Genomic DNA, 24,794 nt, shown 5'->3' with positions numbered 1-24,794 from the left:
TGCCGGAACAACAGGACCAACCCATGCCCACTCCACCATCATCACCGCCAAGCCAAGAGACCACTGAAGAGGCCTAGACCGACAAGGAAAAAGAGTCTGATTTCACCCACCAAACGGAAGCTACACAACAAACTAACCGCGCAGAGCAACATGAAGATAAGGGAGCTGAACCAGCACCAGAGCAGACAACCGAGGATACTCACAAGGAGGCTGGTGAAACTGATAAAGAGAAATATACAGAAAAAGAGAAAACCACTACACATGAAGAAGAAACTAAGACTGAGAAGGCGGAAAGGCCTGCAACCGAAGAAATTGTAAGGGTTGAGACCACACAGGTTATTTGTGACTCAGCCAGAAACTGCTGAGGTTTTAAAACCTCAAGATGGCAAAGGAGAAGAAACCATCTCTATAGAAACACCAGCAATAACAACACAGCAAGAAGCAACACAAGAGGCTGCCGGCACATCGCAACTTGCAAGACAGGAGGAGTGGCATTCCAATGATGAAGTCATTCTACAAGTGAACAAGTATGTAAGGCAGATGCAAATCATGACGGAGAAACTCCGCTCAGCAGCCTTTAACCCCAGTACTAAAGCCAAAGAATTATAAATGGTCATCGATGCTCTTCAAGGAGAGCTCGATGATAGAATGGCTACAATTACTGATCTCCGAAATCAAGTACAAGAGCTAAAGACTGAAGCCGAACGACATCAGATAGCCAGGGACAGCCAACAGAAGGAAATGGAAGAGTTCGGCAACCTCCTGACTAAGTTATCTGATGCCTGCAAAGTGAAAGATGAGCAATTGACACAGGTGACAAATGAACTTCTTACCACCTCTCTGTCCGCTCAGAAGATTCAAGTACAATTAGATGTAGCAAACGCATCTCTGCAGTATTCGGAACAAAGAATTAATGATCAGGCCACTTTCTTGCGGCAATTAAGAGAAAATCGAGCCGTGGCCTCGATCAAGGGAACAGATGAGGTGTATAAATTACTTGAAAAGAAAAACAAAGATTTAGAGCTGGAGTTGAAGCTCGAACAGTCACAACGCAGAGACCTGGCACTCATGCGGGTCCAAAGAGAGGAGGAGCTCCTTAAAGAGATTGCAAAATTGAAAAGAGTGAACCAACTCCTCAGAGATGAAAGGCCGGATATACAGGAAGAGGTAGGCACTTCAAAGCCGCCCCAAGTGGAAATCCCCTTGGTCTCATTTGCTGTCTTTGAGATGCAGTCTACAGCAGAGCCGAGTGAAAGAGAAGATTTTCAAGACAAATCACAGAGGAAGACATAGTGTCGATAGTCCACCTGTCAAAGGCTGAAGAAGATGCACTGAAGGAAAATATTGCATTGGAGGTAGATGAGCAGTGGAAGGCAGCTATGGATTGGGAGTTGAGAGTTTTACACTCTATCAACATCACACAGCTCACTCCCAATCAAATCAATGCTCAATGGCACCAACAATCCCTGCCATACCCTCTCATCAAGGTTGAACTCTTACATGTAAAGGAAAGATTATACAAGGATATGCAAGAAGATGGCGCCGATCAAGACCACCCGAAGTGGAGGCTCAGCTGGCTGAACAAGAATCCAAGATACTTGATTCTGTTCATGAGAGCACCTGCGGCCATACAAAAAGATCTCACATTTTGTCATGTACCACGAGAAAGGACGTGGCAAGCACACGAAGCACTGCAGAAGAAGAGGCCAACATGGCTGAATTTTCCCAGGCTGCCAGCTCAAGAGAGAGGCCAAGCAACAGAATAATACATGGTGAAAACCCTAACGAGCGCCATGACATTCTTCAAAAGTCTGTCAGATCTCTCCTGCGCAATGCTATTAAAAATCTGTCGGATGCTACTCACTTCCATACAAGTCTTCAATGATCTTGAGCACACAGGAGCCCCATGGCTCTCATTTTTGAAGGAAACAAAGGCCTCTGCTATGATCTAAGTGGGCAACCCTCAGAAGAAGTTCTTTATGGCTTTTACGCCCGATGCATGTTTCTGCCCTCGCACAATATGTGAGCTTTTGAGGAGGCATTTTACACTGGCTTCTTCACCCGGCAAACAAATATTTTTGCGCCGGTGATAAGCAACCTCACAGCAAGGTTTGTAGGCTACTTGGCAGTAGAACTAAAAAACAAAGTCACCATGCAGTTTTTGCAAGTGCCAGACAAAGAACGCAAAATTAGATATGAAAAAGCACTCAAAGCACTAAAGGACCGCCTCGCCCGCCGTCAACCTGAAGATTACTTCAGCCCATAAAGCTGTATCAAGGGACGACACATGCGAGGAGGGGGGGAATGTTAGTAGCAAGCTCCATTTTTCGGAGTTCTCCTTGTAAAACAATTATTATTTTGATAAATCGAGAATATTGTAACTCTTGTTTTCTTGATAAACCTTGTAATTAATGAGCCGGGGCTACAAGATTCCAGATTTTATTAGCCATTCAATTCTTAGCTTTGGTAGAACTCCATATTATTAGTTTTGACCACCCAAAAACCTTGGCTAAGGTATAAAAGCCAAATTTTTTGTAAGTTTTTTACAAGTTTTTGGATAAGAAATACACAGCGTGAGCTAACGGCGCTCAATTCTCTTCTTCTTGCACTTTCTACTCCCTCTCCATTTGTCACATTGCGAATGCGTTTGTTGCATTGCAACCACAGGTAAGAGCTTTACGCATTGACGTAAGCCATTCACAGTATTTTGTAGCTTTTGGTGTCGTCGACCCACGGTCTAATTTCATCATAACTAGGAATTTACACTTTTAAAACAAAAACTAAGCATAGGCAGGGTATTGGGGCATCATTGCTAACCATTTAGATGCATTCTGGGTCAAAAACAACTAGGTAAAAAATCCACTACTATTAATAATCCCGATTTTGGAACTTGACCTAAAGTGGGATTTGAGGCTATAGGCATGCGTGCTTAGGTCTTGTAAACTTGTCCTAGAAGTTTCATTACGTTTGGATGTCATTTGATGCTGTAACGGATGTAATTTACTTGCCGATGAGCGATTGGCTTTTAGTGATTTCAGCCACTTGAGTGTAGCCTAAGTTAGATGCAAGTTGTTAGTTGTTTTCTGAGAGATTGACAACCTCTTGTAGCCTCTATACACTAGTCGAGTCAGCTTTGTCCCATGGTTTGACAAATTAATCGTGGTTCCCGCTAATACTGCAATAAGATAGGATGGTGAGGTTAGACATGCGTCCCACACACACACACACACACACACACACACAATGTGCACCTGTGTTCAAGACTATCAATACAAATTTTAGAGCACTTGCGATTGCTCTTCCAATGTCACTGTGTGTGTGCGTGTGTGTGTGTATGCACATCCACTCAAATCATCAAAGACTTGTAGCACAGATCTTGAGACCTTGTGATATTGTTCCTAGTACTCTTTTCTAGTCCCCCACACCCATCTCTCTCTCTCTCTCTCTCTCTCTCTCTCTCTCTCTCTCTCTCTCTCTCACACACACACACACACACACACCTTACTCATTACAATCAAGAGATAGAGGCTTCTCTCCTCCAAAACATTTTCCCTAGCGAAAGAAATTAGGGGGCACTTAAAACTCTTCGCGTTTTTAGGTATAATTTGAAGTGTGTCATTATTTACTCTAAATCTTGTAAAATTTAGTCGATCTTCTTCAAGATAGACTCAAAATCTAGCTAGAATTTGGGCACAATGGCAACAACTCTCTTTTTCCAATAGAAGCCTCAAAAGCCGATATCCACAGCTACCTACCTCCCCCCCCTCTCTATCTCTATGATGAATTTGGGATGCACAGGAAGATGACACGTGGAACACGGAAAGCGGGGGTGCATTGTGCTAGGATGCACGTCATGTTATATAGCTCAACATCGAGGAAATGCACCAAAATTGCCTCAGGTAGGCTTTGTGATCACATGCAACATCCAATTTTGCGGCCTCCTCTAACAGATGATGCATGGAGGAACCCGTTGGCCTTGAAACTTTTAATCTCTTTAGTAAACTTACCTTTCTTGAGGCCTTGAGAGTCTCTCTCTCTCTCTCTCTCTCTCTCTCTCTCTCTCTCTCTCTCTCTCTCTCTCTCTCTCTCTCTCTCTCTCTCTATACAGTGGCAAGAGCAATGCTTGACTTTTTCCCTCAAAAACTTGGCAAGTGTACAGATTTTGTAGCTTTTGGCATCGTCGACCCGCGGTCTAATTTCATCATAACTAGAAATTTACACTTTTAAAACAAAAACTAAGCATAGGCAGGGTATTGGGGCATCATTCCTAACCATTTAGATGCATTCTGGGTCGAAAACGACTAGGTCAAAAATCCACTGTTGTTAATAATCGCGATTTTGGAACTTGACCTAAAGTGGGATTTGAGGCCATAGGCATCTGTGGTTAGGTCTTGTAAACTTATCCTAGAAGTTTCTTTACGTTTGGATGTCATTTGATGCTGTAACGGATGTGATTTGCTTGCCGATGAGCGATTGGCTTTTGGTGATTTCAGTCACTTGAGTGTAGCCTGAGTTAGATGCGAGTTGTTAGTCGTTTTCCGAGAGATTGATAACCTCTTGTAGCCTCTATACACTAGTCGAGTCAGCTTCGTCCCATGGTTTGACAAATTAATCGTGGTTCCCGCTAATAATGCAATAAGATAGGATGGTGAGGTTAGACATGCCTCCCACACACACACACAATGTGCACCTGTGTTCAAGACTATCAATACAAATTTTAGAGCACTTGCGATTGCTCTTCCAATGTCATTGTGTGTGTGCGTGTGTGTGTGTACGCACATGCACTCAAATCATCAAAGACTTGTAGCACAAATCATGAGACCTTGTGATATTGTTCCTAGTACTCTTTTTCAATCCCCCACACCCAGCTCTCTCTCTCTCTCTCTCTCTCACACACACACACACACACACACACACACACACACCTTACTCATTACAATCAAGAGATAGAGGCTTCTCTCCTCCAAAACATTTTCCCTAGCGAAAGAAATTAAGGGGCACTTAAAACTCTTCGCGTTTTTATGTATAATTTGAAGTGTGTCATTATTTACTCTAAATCTTGTAAAATTTAGTCGATCTTCTTCAAGATAGACTCAAAATCTAGCTAAAATTTGGGCACAATGGCAACAACTCTCTTTGTCCAATAGAAGCCACAAAAGCTGATATGCGCAGCTACCTACCTCCCTCCCCTCACCCCCCTCTCTCTCTATGATGAATTTGGGATGCACAAGAAGATGGCACGTGGAACACGGAAAGTGGGGGTGCATTGTGCTAGGATGCACGTCATGTTATATAGCTCAACATTGAGGAAATGCACCAAAATTTCCTCAGGTAGGCTGTGATCACGTGCAACATCCATTTTTCCGGCCTGCTCTAACAGATGATGCATGGAGGAACCTGTTGGCCTTGAAACTTTTAATCTCTTTAATAAACTTACCTTTCTTGAGGCCTTGAGAGTCTCTCTCTCTCTCTCTCTCTCTCTCTCTCTCTCTCTCTCTCTCTCTCCAGTGGCAAGAGCAATGCTTGACTTTTTTCCCCAAAAACTTGTCAAGTGTACAGATGATTAATTTTAGAGGTAAATTGACTTTGAAGGCTTCCACAAAAACTTTCTCTGAATATGGTAGGATTTCTCACCTTCAAATTGAAAAGTTGGAGGTAAATCTGTAAGTTTGTAGATTACACTAAACCTATTTTTTGCAAGCACAAGGCGAGGGTCTCTCTCTCTCTCTCTCTCTCTCTCTCTCTCTCTCTCTCTCTCTCTCTCACACACACACACACACACACACACACACACACACACATGTGCGCGCACACACACATGTGAAGTAGCAACAATAGTGCTCTCTCTCTCTCTCTCTCTCTCTCTCTCTCTCTCTCTCTCTCTCTCTCTCTCTCTCTCTCTCTCACACACACACACACACACACACACACACACACATGTGCGCGCACACACACATGTGAAGTAGCAACAATAGTGCTCTCTCTCTCTCTCTCTCTCTCTCTCTCTCTCTCTCTCTCTCACACACACACACACACACACACACACACACACACACACATAAAACGATAGTGGCGAGAGGCTTCTCTCTCTTTCTCTCTCTCTCTCTCTCTCTCTCTCTCTCTCTCTCTCTCTCTCTCTCTCACGAGTACCATAGCCTAGATACACAGACACACATACGTGGATGCGACTATGGATGTTAGGACTCTTTGGAAAAATGTTGCAAATGCGTGCAAGAGAAAAGGCCTCCAAGTTGCACTCATGTTGGAGAGTTAGCTCCAAATTTGGTGACCAATGTTCAGAAAAAGTGTGCCTCAACTTAGCCTTGAGCCAGTTGAAAACTCATAACGACCAGTCGAAGGGAGGGGAGGAACAAAAAAACCCGCTTGAAAATTTTCAAAAAATAGAGTCAAAAAAACCTTTGGTTATTTTAAAAATTTCCTCTTTGAATCTACCCTAAAGTGAATTTTCTATGTTTGCAAAATTGATTTTTCCGGAACGTTGTTGGCTATATATGTTAGTGCTCGTTGCTCGAGAGTTTCTTAAGTTCCATATGATGTAGTATGTGCATCCTTCAAAAAGCAAAGTTGAGGCACCCTTCAATTGGCTTTTAACAGGGAAAGTGAAGTATACCTTCAAAAGGAAAAGTACAAACAACCTATTTTTTTAACTTCAACTAGTAAAACGGCGCCACCTTCGGTGGCGGCATGACCCCTCTTTCCCTCAAGCTCTTCACTCTTGACAAATTTCACAAAACAAGATCAAGAAAATTACTCTCTCTTCTTCTTTCTTTCTTATCTCCCCCAGTGTCCCCCCCCCCCCCCCCCCCTCTCTCTCTCTCTCTCTCTCTCTCTCTCTCTCTCTCTCTCTCTCTCTCTCTCTCTCTCTCTCTCTCTCTCTCGTCTGGAGTCTGGAGTCTGGAGTCTTTCTAGGTTCATGGCAAGGGGAAAAGGAGAAATTTCACCCCAAAATAGAGTAAAATAGTGTAAAAACCCAAAAAATAAACCTAAGTTTTTCCAATTTCCTCTTGGAAAATGTGCCTCAGCTTAATGTCATGCAGTTTTGAATTTCAAAACTGCCGGTTCAAGGCAAGGGGAAAAGGAGAAATTCCACCCCAAAATAGAGTGAAATAGTGTAAAAACCCAAAAAATAAACCTAAGTTTCTAAAATTTCCTCCTGCAAAATTCAAGGAAAGGAGCCGTCTTTGAGTCTGCTGCCTCTGTGTATGTGTGTGTGTGTCCGCGCTCAGAGAGCACTACCCGCGCTCAGAATCTCTCTCTCTCTCTCTCTCTCTCTCTCTCTCTCTCTCTCTCTCTCTCTCTCTCTCTCTCTCTCTGAGCCTGCCTTTGTGTCTGCCGGATGATTGTCGTGCTGCCATGCGTCAGGGGGGGGGACTGGAATTCCCTCCCCCTTTCACCTTTGTAAAGATATGATAATTTTAGTGTGATTATCCACCAGGTCCACCAAAAATGTTTCGCGAACCCTGCTTGGCCTCTGAAGATTTCAGCATTTTTATTTTTTGGGGTCTAGTGATGGCAGCTTGATCACATGAAATGGCCCTCCTCTTTCTTGCCCGTGATGGATCACATCTTGGTCGTCGAGGTAGGGAAGAAGGGTGCCTTGCACGATCGTGGAGGACTGCTCGAAAAAAACCTAGGTGCAGTGTAATCCCACCTACAAATATTGAAATTTACCTCTAAATTTTATTTTTGAAAGTGGAAAAAACTACAAAATTTTGCGAAAATGTTTCGCAAACCCTTCTTGGCCTTTGAAGATTTCACCTTTTTTATTTTTTGGGGTCTAGCGATGGCAGCTTGATTGCATGAAATGGCCCTCCACTTTCTTGCCCGCGATGGATTGCATCTTGCTCGTCAAGGTAGGGAGGTAGGGCGCCTTGCACGACCGTGGAGAAATGCTCGAAAAAAACCTAGGTGTGGTGTAATCCCACCTACAAAGTGCAATCTAAATTTTATTTTTGAAAGTGGGAAAATCTACGAAACTTTGAAAAGTGTAATTTGGTGAAAAAACCTTCAAGTTTTGTCAATTTACCTATGTTGTTTCACATATGTAGGTTTGCCAAGTTTTTGGAAAAAAGTTTTTTTCGAGCAGTGCCGTGGAGCTCAGGCCGGACTCCGGAGGAGATCGTGCGCAGAGGTTGGCATGAAGGCCGCCTCTCTCTCTCTCTCTCTCTCTCTCTCTCTCTCTCTCTCTCTCTCTCTCTCTCTCTCTCTCTCTCTCTCTCTCTCTCTCTCTCTCTCTCTCTCTCTCTCTCTCTCTCTCTCTCCGCACGATGCGGCTTTTGAAAACGCAAAGGCAGGAAATGCTCCCACTGTCCACATCAAATGAACCCCGCACTGCTTTTAAGGAAGCTCTCTCTCTCTCTCTCTCTCTCTCTCTCTCTCTCTCTCTCTCTCTCTCTCTTCGCGTTGTCCGCCTGTGCGATCCAGACTACAGAGGGCACTGCCGGATTAATCTATTGTTGACGCGTCAGGGGGGAAATCGGGAACATCAGCGATATCGTGCCGTTTTCAATTTCAAAAATTCCGATCGAAGGCAAGGGGAAAGGGAGAAATTCGGACCCAAAATAGAGAAATGACCTAATTTTAAAAAATTTCCCCTTGATTGTTTGGAATTTTGCATGTTTGGGAAAATGATTTTTTGCGAGCACTGACTGGAAGTCGTCTCTTTGTTCCTCTCTCTCTCTCTCTCTCTCTCTCTCTCTCTCTCTCTCTCTCTCTCTCTCTCTCTCTCTCCATCAAAACACTGGAAGCAGTCTTTGAAAAAAATATCGTGTCGTTTTCAATTTCAAAAATGTTGATTGAGAGCAAGGGGAAAGGGACAAATTCTGACCCAAAATAGACAAAAATAGTGTAAAAAACGGAAGAAAATTACCTACGGTGGCTGTCACATGCATCCAGCCGGACGTGTGTGCAAATGCGATGGCAAGAGGTCATTGGTTGGCAGGTGTGTCCGTTAGATCTCGCAGCTAGATGGCCTTACCCCCTTGCCCATAATCAGCAAGCTACGGACATGAGCAAAATCCAACGCGCGAAACTTGCCGAATAAACGTGACGCGCACACATGTCGCACCTTGAGTTGAGCCGTAGCCAGTAGGCTGCATATTGTTACATTTGTTTGTCCGCCCCTGTGTGACACTGCAAGCATCCAAACATGCTCTTTTTGAGCATGTCCGGCGTCCATGTGTGACATGAGCCTAAGTTTAAAAAAGTTCTTCTTAAAAAGTAAAGGTAAATAGATAGGCTTGCCAAGGTTTGCTGAGTCGTTGACTGAAGGCGGAGCCAGATTCCCACGCACACGTGGTACACTGCTGACACAAAACGCAGCCAGCGGAGCAACATCTCTCTCTCTCTCTCTCTCTCTCTCTCTCTCTCTCTCTCTCTCTCTCTCTCTCAAGCATTGACCCGGGGGGAGGGGCCGCTTCTGCCTACCGTTTGTAGGGCACACTACCGGACATCTCTCTCTCTCTCACACACACACATTGACTTGTCTCGCCGTTTGTAGGGCACACTGCCAGACATCTCTCTCTCTCTCTCTCTCTCTCTCTCTCTCTCTCTCTCTCTCTCTCTCTCACGCACTGGCCCGAGGGGAGGGGCTGCTTCCAGATATGGGTGCACCAGGCGCTCTCTCTCTCTCTCTCTCTCTCTCTCTCTCTCTCTCTCTCTCTCTCTCTCTCACTCTCAGCGATGTCCTGTCTAGCTGTTTGCAAGGCACACTGCCGAAAAATTCTCCTACTGCCACGTGTTGGGGGGGGGGGAGCCGGAATTCCCTCCCCCATTATCTATTAGTATAGAAGGTTGAAAGTTGAAAGTTGAAGGTTGAAAAGTTTTATAGGTTCCAACCTTCATAAAAATGAGACATTTGGAAGGCTTCTTTTGCCTTGAAATTTTTAAGCTGCATTTATATATAGTATAGATGTTTTTTAGGTGTTTTTTGAAATGAACTAGAGAGTGACACGTGGACACCCTCTTCTTTCTTGAAAATTTTAAGCTGCATTATAAAGAGTATAGAAATTCTTTCCAAACATCATAAATGCAGAAGTGAAGGCTCAATTTAGGAAATGAAAAGCCTCAAAATACAAAACTCATTAGGCTTGCAATTGGATCACGATTACATTCCGAATTACAATCGATTGTATTGTTTTGTCTCTCTTAATATAATTCTCCCGCTCTTTATGAAAAAAAAAGAAAGAAATGAAAAGCCTCATGGAATTGGAAAGCTAAAATACTTTTCATGTCCATCTATCTACTAACATAATATGGCGGAAGGGGGAGCCCTTTACACGTGTCGCACTCTGCGACTTGAAGGCTAAAGTCCAAAACTAAACAAGTGAAAGGGTCACGACGGCTTTCAAAAACAATAAGAAAGTGATAAAATTGTTAGGTTGAATTAAACTGGTATCATTATTTAGGAAAGGATTGCCTCAACTTAATCTTGAGCCGATTGAAAATCGAGACTAGCTAGTTGCAGACCATGATAAACGGAAGAAAAACCGATGAAATATGTGATAAAGTCGTGCAATAATTCTGCAAATCTCAAAATTTCTGCTAGTATTTTCAGGCTTTTTCTTTGTGAGGAGGAAACTCGACCAGTAGCCGCTTAATAAAAGAGACTTTCTCAAACGTTAACACTGATTGTAATCAAGCTATAGAATGCAAGAAATGTAAAGCCATGTGAAGTTGTAAAATGAAAGGTGAAATAAAAAGAACTAATAAATATATGTGTGTGTATAGAATTTATTAGAATTATGCAAGGTCAAGCTTCACTTTAGCATTTTAAAACAATAGAATGCAAAAAAAAACATGTGTGTATGTGTGTGTGTGTAAAATTTACTAAAATTATGCAAGGTGAAGCTTCACTTTAGCATTCTTTTTTTTCTTTTTTTTGCAAAACTCACAATTGTGAGTGTATAGTATTAAGAACAGAAATATACACCAATCCTCAAGCTCAGACCGAGCCTTGAGGGTCAAAGGATTACAAGTAATCTTCTTGGCAAAGAAACCATTCCTACCCCTCGGTTTTACTTATTACAAGATGTTATGTATTGTTCTTGACTAGTCCTCTGAGGCTTGTTTACATCCGATCATGTGGATCATCAATCTGCTCTCTTGAGTTATTTCACGAAAGCTTGCCACAACTAGATCCCCTCAAACACGCGGCGGTTCCTTGCTTGCCAAATATGGTGCAAGAAGTAGTACATGATTAGCAGACTAGAAGAGTAGGACTTCCCATCCTGTTACTCCCAAAGAACAGATCATTCTTGAAGAACTTAATTTGCCATGTCCTTTGAATCCACTTGCATATTTTCCCAGCCATGCCCATGATTGCCTGGCATTCCATGAACAGATGGGCTAGGTCTTCACTGGCTATTCTTCACCCTGAGCAACGATTCGACCCGATGCCTCTTTCTTGTATCTTTATGGGTCCAATCGTTGCTCGGGGAGATAAGAAAGAAAGATACAAGAAAGAGCACCCCACATCACTTTCCACACGAATATTTTCATATACTGAGGCCATCTTGGCATCCAGATGTTCTTCATGATTGCCTCCCATTGTTTTTCCTTCCAGTGCCTCTTCCATAATTTGTTGAGGGGGCTACACCAATTAGCCTCGCGCATTAATGCATGGTAAATGCCTTTAGAGTGTGTTTCCAAAAGAGGCTACTCCCAGGCCATCTCCAAGCTTCCCATTAAAAGTTGGATTCACAAATTGGCTTCACCACCTTATCAAGCTCTTTCATCACCCTATAGACTAGTAAGATCTCAAAGCCATCCAGACGAAATTGGATGGCTAAAGAGTCAGCAGTTTTCCAGCACTTCTTGTTGCCATCCCAGAATTTCTCTAGTCGAACGAGCCCCTTATTATTCACCTTCCTGGCCATTTCTATCCAATAAGGGCTTTGCGGCGGCCCCAATATTTTAGAGAGCCAAGGGGACCAGTGTAATATGGAGTTCTTAAAGTATCTGGTTACTTCCCCCCATTCCAGAATCTCAACAACACTTTTGCACTTCCTCATCAGCTCCCTTGAGAGTCCACCAGATCTAAGATAAGACCACTTTGGGGCGAGAAGTTTGTCCTGCATCACAACCCCCTTCCACTTTCCCCCTTTTGATCCCAGTTTTGCTGCATCAAGCATTTCCTTGGTCATGATAGCCCAAGCTTGGTTCTGTTTAGCCAATGAGACCATAAATTTGGCACAAAGGGCCTCCGCATGAGACATAGGGTTAAGAATGCCGAGATTTCCTTGGTCTATTGGGTGAGCAACTACCTCCCTTCTAGCCCACTGCCATGGCCGGGAGGATTTCGTATTGTTCTTCCAAAGAAACCTTTTCACCACTAGTTTTAAGAATTCTTTCCAGTTACACTTAGACATCTTGAGCACCTGGCTGAGGAAAGTAATATATGGGATCATAAAAGCATTGATCACTCTAATCCGGCTTTGGAAGGGTAGGAGAACAAACTCCCACCTTCTCATTTTGGCACTTATTTTTTCAATGACCCATTGAAATCTTTGACTGTGGTTTACGTCCACACCTACGGGCTACCCAGGTGTCTAAATATACTCCCTTTTGAGATAATCTCTCCTGACCAGATTGTAGGGTCAAAAGAGACGTTCTCCGACAGGGAGATTAGTCTTGACTTCTCTATATTGCACTTGGATCCCGAGGCCACGGAAAATGTTTGCACAATCTCCAGAGCTCTCCTGACAACTTGAGGGCATACCTTCAACAATAGGAGAGAATCATCTGTGAAAATTTTGACTAGTAGCTGGTCGTTGCCCGGCAATGCCAGACCTTGAATCTCTCCCCGCGCAGCACTGGCTTCAAGCATTGTAATGAGAGGATGCGACCCGATGGCAAACAACAAGGGGGCCAGGGGACATCCTTGCTTAATAGACCGTTTAACCTCAAACGATCCCACAATTATGTCATTAAACTGGAGCTCTGATTGGTTGCCACCGCCTAGTGTGCGTATGAGGCGACAAAGGCGGGGCCCAAAGCCCAGAGCTCCCATGACTTCTTCTATATAGGACCATTCTATCCTATCATAGGCTTTGTCGAGGTCCAGCTACTGATGCAAGATGCACTCTTGCTTGGAAAAGGATGCATACTCTATTCCTACCATTGCTGCCAAGATATTGTCATATATAGATCTCCCTTTGATGAACCTGTGTTGATGGGGAGAGATGATCCAACTCAGGAGAGGGGCAAGTCTGAGAGCTATCACCTTGGCAATAATTTTGTATGCTATTGACATCATCGTAATGGGATGCCAATGTTTAAGTTGAGAACAACAAATCTGTTTGGGGATGGGTTTGATAAGCCCTCTCTTAACACTTGCATCCAATGACTCTTCGGAAATAGCTAGATTGGCCATCCGTGTGACTGGACCCTTGAGATCGTCCCAAAATTCCTTGAAAAATTCAGCTGTCAGTCCATCCCAGCTGGGGGACTCTTCATTGCCAAGAGCTTTTAGTGCCGCTGAGCATTCTTCCTCAGAGAAGGCCTTTTCCATGCAGTTGGCTTCCTCCTGGAGAACCTTCTTTTCAACACTTCCAAGTAAAGCGCTCGGACTTCTTTCACTTCCTAAGATTGGGTCTGTGGCTAGCCGATAATTAGACTAAGATACTTGAGCATAAGTGCAGCCATCTCATCTTGGTTTTGAATTGTATTCCCTTTCTCATCATCGAGCACTTGCACGCGGCCTCAACTTTTCCTCTCACCTTCAGAGCCCTAAAAAAATGTGCTTGGTTAGCAGGCTCTGGTGCAGGAAAGTTTCCCTAGATAGCAGTCTTGCCAATGAGGCACATTTCAAACATCCCACTTTAACATTCTAAAACAATAATAGAATGCAAGAAAATTAAAGACATGTCAGGATGTGAAATGAAAGATAAGTCTTCATCATGCACGGAAAAAAATGAAGTCCCCCTAACCCAACACAACACTAAGGGTTTCTTTTAGAAAGCCAAAAAACCCCCTTTGCACGCGATAAAGAAGGAGAGAGGGAGAGGCCGCCGAAGGTGGCCGGCCGTACTAGTACTATCTATAATGCAGCTTAAAAATTTCAAGCAAGAAGAAGGCCTCCACGTGGTTCACTTCACAAAAATTTAGAGCAAACATCTATTGTAAAATGCAAAAGTAGAGGGTAAGATTTGACATGCACAAAGAAATGAAAAGGCTTTCACAATGTACATTGTAAAGACGAAAGAAAGACTGTAAGATTTGACATGCACAGAGAGAAATGAAAAGGATTTCACAATGTACAGTGTAAATACAAAAGACTTTAAGATTTGACATGCACATAAAAATCAAAAGGCTTTCACAATGTACGTTGTAAAGATAAAAGACTTTCAATTGTACATATCATAAATATATAAGTTGAGTTTTACTCCACCTAGGCAAGTAAAGATAATTTTCGTGGAGATTTTGTTATTTAACAAAAAATCTGATTTTAATATATTTGGTTTTGTTTTATCAAGAAGCTTTTTTCAAGACCAATATTGATACTTTTTAGAAATTTGTGTAAGTTTTTATTTTTAAAAACGGTTGAAAAAAAGGAGAAGATTCGCATGTTCGCGCATTGATTTAGGTCGGTCTCGCTTTGAGTGCATGCATGCAAATGAAGGGGTTGTTATCTACATTATTCACACACACACAGACACACACATTTTACGATTGAGCTCATGGGGACTCCTACTCACCAAGGACACCTTTGCCCTTCAAATTTCCAAGACATTGTTATTTTCATGATATTATCATGTATTTTTAAAAGAGTAGCTAACATTGTTTTCCTAGACGAAACAGAAAAATGCCTTGAAATGGGTAAATGACTGACAAAACCAACCCTAACATTGGCATCCCAAATAGGGAGAGAGATTTCCCAATCGACGGGCCTTTTATCAATTCAGAGTTATTTTATCCTTTTTATTTTTGAGAGTTCAACCATGTACCACCCTAAAAAATCTATAAATCTTTTAAATTATGATGGACACACGCACGAAAACACACACACACACACACACATATACATGTATATATATACATACATATATATATATATATATATATATATATATATATATATTCTCTAAATTATGATTCACACACACACACAAACTAATCTCAAACATCTATCCCTAGCAAAAAAAGGGAAGATTTGTGTGTCTGTGCGTCGACTTCAATATGTATTGCTTTGGGGACATGCATGCAAATGACAGGGTTATTATACTTGTCATTGGCCATAAGAGAGAGAGAGAGAGAGAGAGAGAGAGAGAGAGAGAGTATCACCAAGCTCATGGGGACTCCTACTCACCAGGGGCACCCTTGCCAATTTCCAAGAAATTATAGTGTATTTTTGAGAGAGTGGCTAACATTTTCTCCCATAGAAAACAAAAAAATGCCTTAAAATGCGTAAAATGCACCAACCTTGACATTGGCATCCCAAATGAGAAGAGAGATTGCCAAGTTGACAGGCCTTTTACCTGTTCTAAGGTATTTTATCCCCTTTTATTTTTAGGAGTTAAACTATGTGCCACCCTTAAAAAATCCATAAATTCTCTCAATTATGACGAGCCTAAATAAATAAATATATCCATATAAGAGAGAGAGAGAGAGAGAGAGAGAGAGAGAGAGAGAGAGAGAGAGAGAGAGTTTGATATCATCAGAATAGTTGTAAATAGTTGCTCTCAAATATCTATACGTAGAGTCTTGAGCTCAAGCGCACAGTTTGTGTGTGTGTGTGTGTGTGTGTGTGTGTGTGTGTGTGTGTGTGTGTGTGTGTGTGTGTGTGTGTGTGTGTGTGTGTGTGAGAGAGAGAGAGAGAGAGAGGAAACGCCTCACTGCTCGGTGCCAGCTTCTAAAGTTCTGAGTTATTATTACTCAAGACAGGCACCCTTATACTCTTTCTTAGCTCTTGAAAAATTGACACCTCCAAGTGTCGCAACCAAACATGCTACCCTGTCCCCTCTCCCACGGAGTTGTTGATTGTTACGATGAGTGTGTGTAGCAGGCGTGAGAGAGAGAGAGAGAGACAGAGAGAGAGAGAGAGAGAGAGAGGAAAAATTAAGGGTTGATTATGTTTCTATGACTAGAGGAAAACTTGCATATCGCAAAGTTAAGTAAACCACATGCCAGATCCAAATGTAGTTTAAGTTTATCACTTGGGGGGGGGGGGGGAGAGAGAGAGAGAGAGAGAGAGAGAGAGAGAGTTGATAAAGAGAGGTGGTTTGTGGAAAGGCTATTGTCATATTCAACAATAGTGCACTTGGTTATGTGAATCTGCTTCTAAGATCATGGATAGGCCACTGCCAACGCATGAGCATTCATGTGTGTGTGTGTGTGACATATATATATATATATATATAGAGAGAGAGAGAGAGAGAGAGAGAGAGAGAGAGGAGAAGAAGAAGATTAGTTCTACCTCCAATAAATCTAGGACTCTGAATATGTTCCTTAGAAGGAAATTTGGATAACCAATCTACTACATGTTGGCAATAAAAATGAATTTTTAATCTCTCTCTCTCTCTCTCTCTCTCTCTCTCTCTCTCTCTCTCTCTCTCTCTCAAAAGAGGCTTATTCGTATTACTTGAAAAATCTATGAGAGTGCCCAGATTATGATGAATCTGACTGAACTAAAGCAACAAATTGGAGCTGTGAGAACCAAGTACAGCTAGCTACATGCGCAAATTAAAAAAACCAAAAACTACAAGAAAAGCCTTTCCTAAAGATAGTAAAATTCCATGGTAGGATAAATGGAGATAAGATGACAACAACCTTGAAACATAGGCCATTCCACCAAAAAACACTCTGCAAAAACTCTCTCTCTCTCTCTCTCTTAAAATATTTCCATATATATACAACACACACATACACGCGCACACACACACACACACACACACACATATGTGTGTGTGTGTGTGTGTGTGTGTGTGTGTGTGTGTGTGTGTGTGTGTGAGAGAGAGAGAGAGAGAGAAGGGTAAGATTGCATGAATGAAAAGCAAATTGTATGAATGTAAATCCTTTTGACAATGAAAAATGAAAAGACTTTCTACTCTACTAGAGTAAATCATAGAAAAAAGATAATTTTGAGGGGGATTTTTCTTCTCAATGCAAATTTGTCTTTTGAATTTAAACAGAAAATTTGTCAAGATCAAATTTGATATTATTTTTACAAATTGTTTAGTTTTATATTTTAAAATTTTAGAAAATTATTCTAAAGAGGCACTCCTATACTCTTTCTTAAAGTTCTTGAAAAATTGACACCTCCACGTGTCACGAGCAATTGTGCGACCCCCTTCCCTCCCCTCCCCCACTGAGTTGTTGATTATTGCGGTGAGTGTGTGTATGCATGTGTACACGAGACGTGCGTACATGAGAGATAGACTGAGGAAAACGTGAAGGCTAAGTATGTTTCTACAAATAGAGAGGGACTCGCTTGCTTATGGCAAAGTTAATCTGTCCACATACCAACTCCAAATGTAGTTCAAGTTTGTCACGGGTGGGGGGGGGGGGGGGGGGGGGAGAGAGAGAGAGAGAGAGTTGATAAAGAGAGAAGGTATGTGAAAATCCCATTATCATATTTGACAAGAGTGTATTTGATTGTGTGAATCGTCCTCTAAGATCATGGCTAGGCCATTGTCAACGCAGGGGCATGAGCGCGTGTGTGTGTGTGCCTTTGCACACACACACACACACACACACACACACACACACATGTTGCCACTTTCAAAGAAGGTGAGGGAGGAGAGTGCCACAGTTACTTCTTCACAACCACAACAATGCACGGGTCACATACTACTGTATATATGTACATGTTGCCACCTTTGGGGGAAGGTGAGGGAGGAGAGTGTCATGATTGCTTCTTCTTAGTTGCAGCACCGATCTTCATCCATCGATCATAAATAGGATCAGAGTAAGTGACCATATGAGCTTGTTTGGTGATGAAAGATATAGCAACAAAAATCCTTTACATTTTGAGAAATGCCTGCAAAACCAAAATAAATTAAATATAATATTTTCAGTTGTTTTCTCATTATATAACCATGAGAGGGAAAGAAAAAGAAAACTTACATCCCAAGGTGTGCGATATTCTACACCTTCCTTTTCTCCAATGTTTGGACGTGATGGGCGCTTTTGAAATATCGATTGATTGCGAAGATGCTTGAAAATGTCACTGTAAGGTTACTTAACATATAGCACCTTGGCCTCCTTATTTGCTATGGATGATATGGCTGTTGCAACTTCTGGGTATGGATCTACAACAATTCGGGCCTTTCTTTTCTCATAAACTTGTATAAACTTGTATTAGATCCTGGGAGCCACCATCCTTTTTCATTTCTTGAAATAGTAACATTTTGGCTGCATCAATTGAGTGTTGTCCATCAATGATCCAAAAGTTGTATTCAACAAGTCTTTCTTCTTCTACCTCAGCACGACGTGTCATTGGAACTCCATACTTTTGACCACAATTCTTTATAGGAATTAGATAAGCACATGATGAAGGCCGATTTTCACTTGCTCCAAAGAAGAGCATACAATTTTGTACTTGATCAGGCTTTAGCTAATGACCATTATATTGATCAGGAGCAAGAAAACAATTAGTGACAAGAATCTAGTACTCCTTATACTTGAAAGGGAAGTATGCCGAATACTTTTCCATGCCTCCTGTAGCACTCTTTTTTGCTTTTTAGACCTCGTTCTCTAAGCAATCAGGCTCTACAAACCTTAATAAGAGTTGATTGCTTGTGTCCTTTGATCTCAAAATGGCCTTATCTACATCTGCAACACCAGCAGTTGTAACACCCCTTGGCCTTTTAGTTGTGGTCTTCTTATTTGATTTCTTATTCTTGACTTGCTTTCCTTTTAAAGCAATAATAATTGCATCTTGCAGCCTATCTACACTAATATCAAATAAATATTCATTAACATCCCAACCTCGTGAAAACATTGTCTCTTCCTTGTCTTTGACCATTTTTTCAATGACATAGGAATTTTCCAATAGTTGGTACTCAGAATTTCCAGGTATCCCAATGTTAATGCACTAAATGTCAGAATGTCCTTCAACTGTTGAAGCACTTGCAGAGACTACCTGCCCTAGATCATCAAATCTATTCTCATCTTTGTCACTAGCCACAAAGACATGCACTTTATGAAATTGTGTACCTTGCACTCCATAAACGTCTAACTACTATTTTCTCTTATCATCACTTGCAAAGTCGACATTAACAAGAATCATCACAGATTTTTGTTTTTTGAACCATTTTTTCTCTAAAATCAAAGAAAACACAAATAACTAGTTAGAATCTATAATCACATATTGAATGTAATAATGTTTTGAAAGCGTATAAAACTTAGTTGACACATAACATTTTATTTACACTCTTCAAGACTTTTTATTTCTAAAATCAAATATCTATCCAATTAAGATATTTGATAACCAAAGTAGATGTATCCTAGATCCCATAAGTCATTTAGAATAATTTTTCAAGATAGGTCATCTTGAATTTTTTAAAATAAATTTTCAAGATTGTATCCATCTTAGATCCGCCACTTGTCCATTCTAACCAAGCCTTGAAAGGTGGTGTTAGCAAATAAGGCGTAGCTAAAAAGATAATTGAGTAGATTACTTAATGGAGAGAGACAGATTTATATACACGAGATTATAGAGTAAAGAGAGAGAGAGAGAGAGAGAGAGAGAGAGAGAGAGAGAGAGAGTACACACGATATACGTGGTTCACCCAATGTGGGCTACGTCCACGGAAAGCAGCCACTCAATGGCTTTAGTACTTCAAAACAAGAAGTAGTTTACAAAGGGATTATACCCTTAATGGAGCTTCCACCTTGCTTCACTCTCATCACCTCACACTCACCTTGTTGCATCAACTTCACACTATGAAATGTGTGTAGAAATGGCCTCCTTTTATAGGCCAAAAGGGCTGCCCTCTCTTATGAGAGACAGCCATGTGTAGTCGCCCTTGTGCGAATAAGTCCAAATCGGACCCTCCAATCCGCCCATGTGTGGCCGCCCTTGAGAAGACAAGTCCGCTTTTGAATTTGGCCACCGGCCATTGACTTCCGACCACCGGCCAACCGACCGGTTGTTTTTCGACCACTTTCCGGCCGCCATCCGGCCATAATATTCCGGCGAAAAAGAATATTCCGGCGAAAAAAAAGTCTCGGGGGCCTCTGCCCCCGAGGCCTTTAAAGTTGCCCCTGATTCTTGTCCGTGAAAAATTTGGTTTCCGGTGAGTGATTTTCCTTCACGCACGATGGCTTCTCCTCATAATGGGGGCCTTACAAATGTGCGCTTTTACCACAGAAAATTACAAGGGTAAATCAGGCTCCATACTTAACAGGTGGATGCATCAAAGATCCACCACTTGGCCATTCTAAGCAAGTTTTTGAAAGGCGGGTCAATTGTTGGTGTATCTTAGATCCATCACATTGAATCTTCAAATAAAGTATGTAAGGTAGGTAGATACTAGATTCACTATTTGGCCATTCTAGTCAATTCTTGGAAGGTGGGTGCATCCAAGATCTACCACTTGGCCATTCTAATTAGGTCTTCCAAGGTGGATGCAATGGTTTCTCCTACATCTACCAACTTCTTATTTTAAACAAAATGTGTGCAATATGCACACCTTAGATCCACCACCTAACCATTCTAACCAAGTTTTGAAGGTGGCTGTAATTTAGATCCACCACTTGGTCATTCTAAGCACATCTTGCAAGGTGGATGCAATGGTTGGTTTCTCCTACATCCACCAACTTCCTATTCTAAACAAAGTGTGTACAATATGTAGACCTTAGATCCACCACTTGGCCATTCTAACCAAGTCTTGATGGTGGTTGCAATTCAGATCCACCACATGGCCATTCTAAGCACGTCTTGCAAGGTGGATTCAATGGTTGGTTTCTCCTACATCCACCAACTTCCTATTCTAAACAAAGTGTGTGCAATATGTAGACCTTAGATCCATCACTTGGCCTTTCTAACCAAATTTTGAAGGTGGCTACAATTAAGATCCACCACTTGGCCTTTCTAACCAAGTTTTGAAGGTGGCTACAATTAAGATCCACCACTTGGCCATTCTAAACAAATCTTACAAGGTGGATGCAATTGTTGGTTTCTCTTACATCCATCAACCTTCCATTTTAAACAACGTGTGTGCAATATGTCCTCAGATCCACCACTTGGCCATTCTAATGTAATATTAGAAGGTGGGTACATCCATGATCCAAGTATTGGTAGGTGGGTGCATCCATCATCCACCTCTTGGTCATTCTAACAAAGAATTGGGAAGTAGGTGCATCAAAGATCCACCACTTGGACATTATAACGAATGCTTGAAATGTGGATCCAATTGTTGGTGTCTCCTAGATCCACCATCTTGCAATCTCAAATAAAGTGTGTGAAATAGGTAGACCTTAGATTCCCTATTGGGCCATTCTAACCAACTCCTAAAGGGTAATTGCATCCAACATCCAACAGTTGGCCATTCAAACCAAGTTTTGGAAGGTGGGTGCAACGGTTGGTGTCTTCTAATCCTCCAGTTTACAACTTTCAACAAAGTGTGTAAGAAAGGTAGACCTTAGATCCTTAGCCATCCTAGCCAATTCCTGAAGGTGGGTGCATCCAAGATCAACAAGGTGGCCATTCTTACCAAAATTTTCAAGGTGGATGCAATGGTTGGTTTCTCCTACATCCACCAACTTTCTATTTTTCAAGGTGAGTGCATCCAAGATCCACCAATTGGCCATTCTAACCAGATTTTTCAAGGTAGATGGAATGGTTGGTTTCTCCTACATCCAACAACTTTGTATTTTCAACAAAGTGTGTGTAATATGCAGACCTTAGATCCACCACCTGGCCATTCTAACCAAGGCGCAAAGGTGGCTGCAATTTAGATCCACCACTTGTCCATTCAAGCCAAATCTTTCAAGGTGGATGCAATGGTTCGTTTCTCATATGTCCACCATCTATCAATTTTAAATAGTGTTTATAGGACAGATAGACCATAGATCCACCACTTGGCCATTCTAACCAAGTATTTGTAGGTGGGTGTAAACCATATATCCATCACTTGGCCATTCTAACCATGTATTAAAGTTAGGTGCATTCAACACTTGACCATCATAACACATGTAATTTTACACAATGTTTGTGAGATGAGTCGATCCTAGATCCACCAATTGGCCATTTAGACTAAGAACTGGAAAGTAGGTGCATCAAAGGTTCACCACTTGGTCATTATAATGAAGGCTTTAAATGTGGATCCAATTTTAGGTGTCTCCTAGATCCACCACCTTGCAATCTCAAATAAAGTGTGTGAAATAGGTAGACCTTAGATTCCCATTGGGCCATTCTAACCAACTCCTAAAGGTTAAGTGCATACAAGATCCAACAGTTGACAATTCAAACCAAGTTTTGGAAGGTGGGTGCAATGGTTGGTATCCTCTAATCCTCCAATTTATAACTTTTAACAAAGTGTGTAAAAAAGGTAGATCTTAGATCCTTTGCCATTCTAGCTAATTCCTGAAGGTGGGTGCATCCAAGATCCAACAGTTGGCCATTCTAGCCAGATTTTTCAAGGTTGATGCAATGGTTGGTTTCTCCTACATCCACCAACTTTCTATTTTTCAAGGTGAGTGCATCCAAGATCCACCAATTGGCCATTCTAACAAGATTTTTCAAGGTAGATATAATGTTTGGTTTCTCCTACATCCACCAACTTCTTATTTTAAACAAAGTGTGTGCAATATGCAGACCTTAGATCCACCACCTCGCCATTTTCTAACCAACGCTCAAAGGTGACTGCAGTTTAGATCCACCACTTGACATTCAAACCAAATCTTGCAAGGTGGATGCAATGGTTGGTTTCTCCTACATCCACCATCTATAAATTTTAACTAGTGTTTATAGGAAATATAGACCATAGATCCACCACTAATCCATTATAACCAAGTATTGGTAGGTGGGTGTAGACCGTAGATCCACCACTTGCACATTCTAACCATGTCTTAAAGCTAGGTGCATTCAACACTTGCCCATCATAACGCTTGTAATTTTACACAATGTTTGTGGGAAGAGTAGATTCTAGATCCACCACTTGGCCATTTAGACTAAGAATTATAAATTAGGTGCATTGAAGATCCACCACTTGGCCATTATAACGAAGTCTTGAAATGTAATTAAATCCAAATTGTTGGTGTCGCGTAGATCCAACACCTTGAAATCTAAAATAAAGTGTGTGACATAGATAGACCTTAGATTACCCATTGGGCCATTCTAAACAACTCCTAGAGAGTGAGTGCATCCAAGATCCTAGAGAGTGAGTGCATCCAAGATCCAATAGTTGGCAATGTTTGTTGTCTTCTAAATCCTCCAATTTACAACTTTCAACAAAGTGTGTAAGAAAGGTAGACCTTAGATCCTTATGCGTGCTAGCCAATTCCTGAAGGTGGGTGGATCCAAGATCCACCACTTGGCCATTCTTATCAAATTTTTCAAGGTGGATGAAATGGTTCATTTCTGCTACATCCACCAACTTCCTATTTTTCCAGGTGAGTGCATCCAAGATCCACCACTTGGCCATTCTTACCAGATTTTTCAAGGTGGATGAAATGGTTGGTTTCTCCCACCTACACAAAATTCTTATTCTAAACAAAGTGTGTGCAATATGCAGACCTTACATTCACCACCTGGCCATTTGAACCAAGGCTTGAAGGTGGCTGCAATTTAAATCCACCACTTATCCATTCAAACAAATCTTGCAAGGTGGATGCAATGGTTGGTTTCTCCTACGTCCACCATCTATCACTTTTAAATAGTGTTTAAAGGAAATATAGACCATTGAAACACCACTTGGCCATTCTAACCAAGTATTGGTAGGTGGGTGTAGACCGTAGATTCACCACTTGGCCATTTTAACCATGTCTTAAAGTTAGGTGCATTCAACACTTGCCCATCATAACACTTGTAATTTTACACAATGTTTGTGGGATGAGTAGATCCTAGATCCACCACTTGACCATTTAGACTAAGAATTGGAAAGTAGATGCATCAACGATCCACCACTTGTCCATTATAACAAAGGCTTAAAATGTGGATCCAATTGTTGGTGTCTTGTAGAAACAACACCTTGCAATCTCAAATAAAGTGTGTGGAATAGGTAGACCTTAGATTCCCGAGTGGGCCATTCTAACCAGCTCCTAGAGGGTAAGTGCATCCAAGATCCAACAGTTGGCCATTCAAGCTAAGTTTTGAAGGATAGGTGGTAGGGTGTAATATTTGGTGTCTTCCAAATCTTCCGATTTACAACTTTCAACAAAGTGTGTAAAAAAGTAGACCTTAGATCCTTAGACATGCTAGTCAATTCCGAAGGTGGGTGTATCCAAGATCCACCACTTCGCCATTCTAACCAGATTTTTCAAGGTGAATGCAATGGTTGGTTTCTACTACATTCACCAACTACCTAATTTTCAAGGTGAGTGCATCCAAGATCCACCACTTGACCATTATTACCATATTTTCCAATCTGCATGCAATGGTTGGTTTCTCCTATCTCCACCAACTTCTTAATCTATACAAAATGTTACAATATGCAGATCTTAGATTCACCACCTGGACATTCTAACCAAGGCTTGAAGGTGGATGCAATTTAGATCCACCACTTGGTCATTCAAACCAAATCGTACAAGGTGGATGCAATGGTTGGATTCTCCTATGTCCACCATCTATCAATTTTAAATAGTGTTCATAGGAAAGATAGACCATAGAT

At 41.6% G+C, this 24,794-nt stretch overlaps 1 pseudogene; it reads left to right on the top strand.

Annotated features, from left to right (window-relative positions):
• The first annotated feature begins 648 nt into the window (after positions 1 to 648).
• Positions 649 to 24,794, top strand: part of LOC147463114 (uncharacterized) — a 69,900-nt pseudogene continuing 45,754 nt past the window's right edge.

The sequence above is a fragment of the Adiantum capillus-veneris genome, chromosome 2, assembly GCF_014529385.1.
Source record: "Adiantum capillus-veneris isolate H3 chromosome 2, ASM1452938v2, whole genome shotgun sequence".
NCBI classification, from domain to species: Eukaryota; Viridiplantae; Streptophyta; class Polypodiopsida; order Polypodiales; family Pteridaceae; genus Adiantum; species Adiantum capillus-veneris.
The sequence above is the reverse complement of the archived record's forward strand: the minus strand, read 5'-3'. Positions and strand labels throughout refer to the sequence as shown.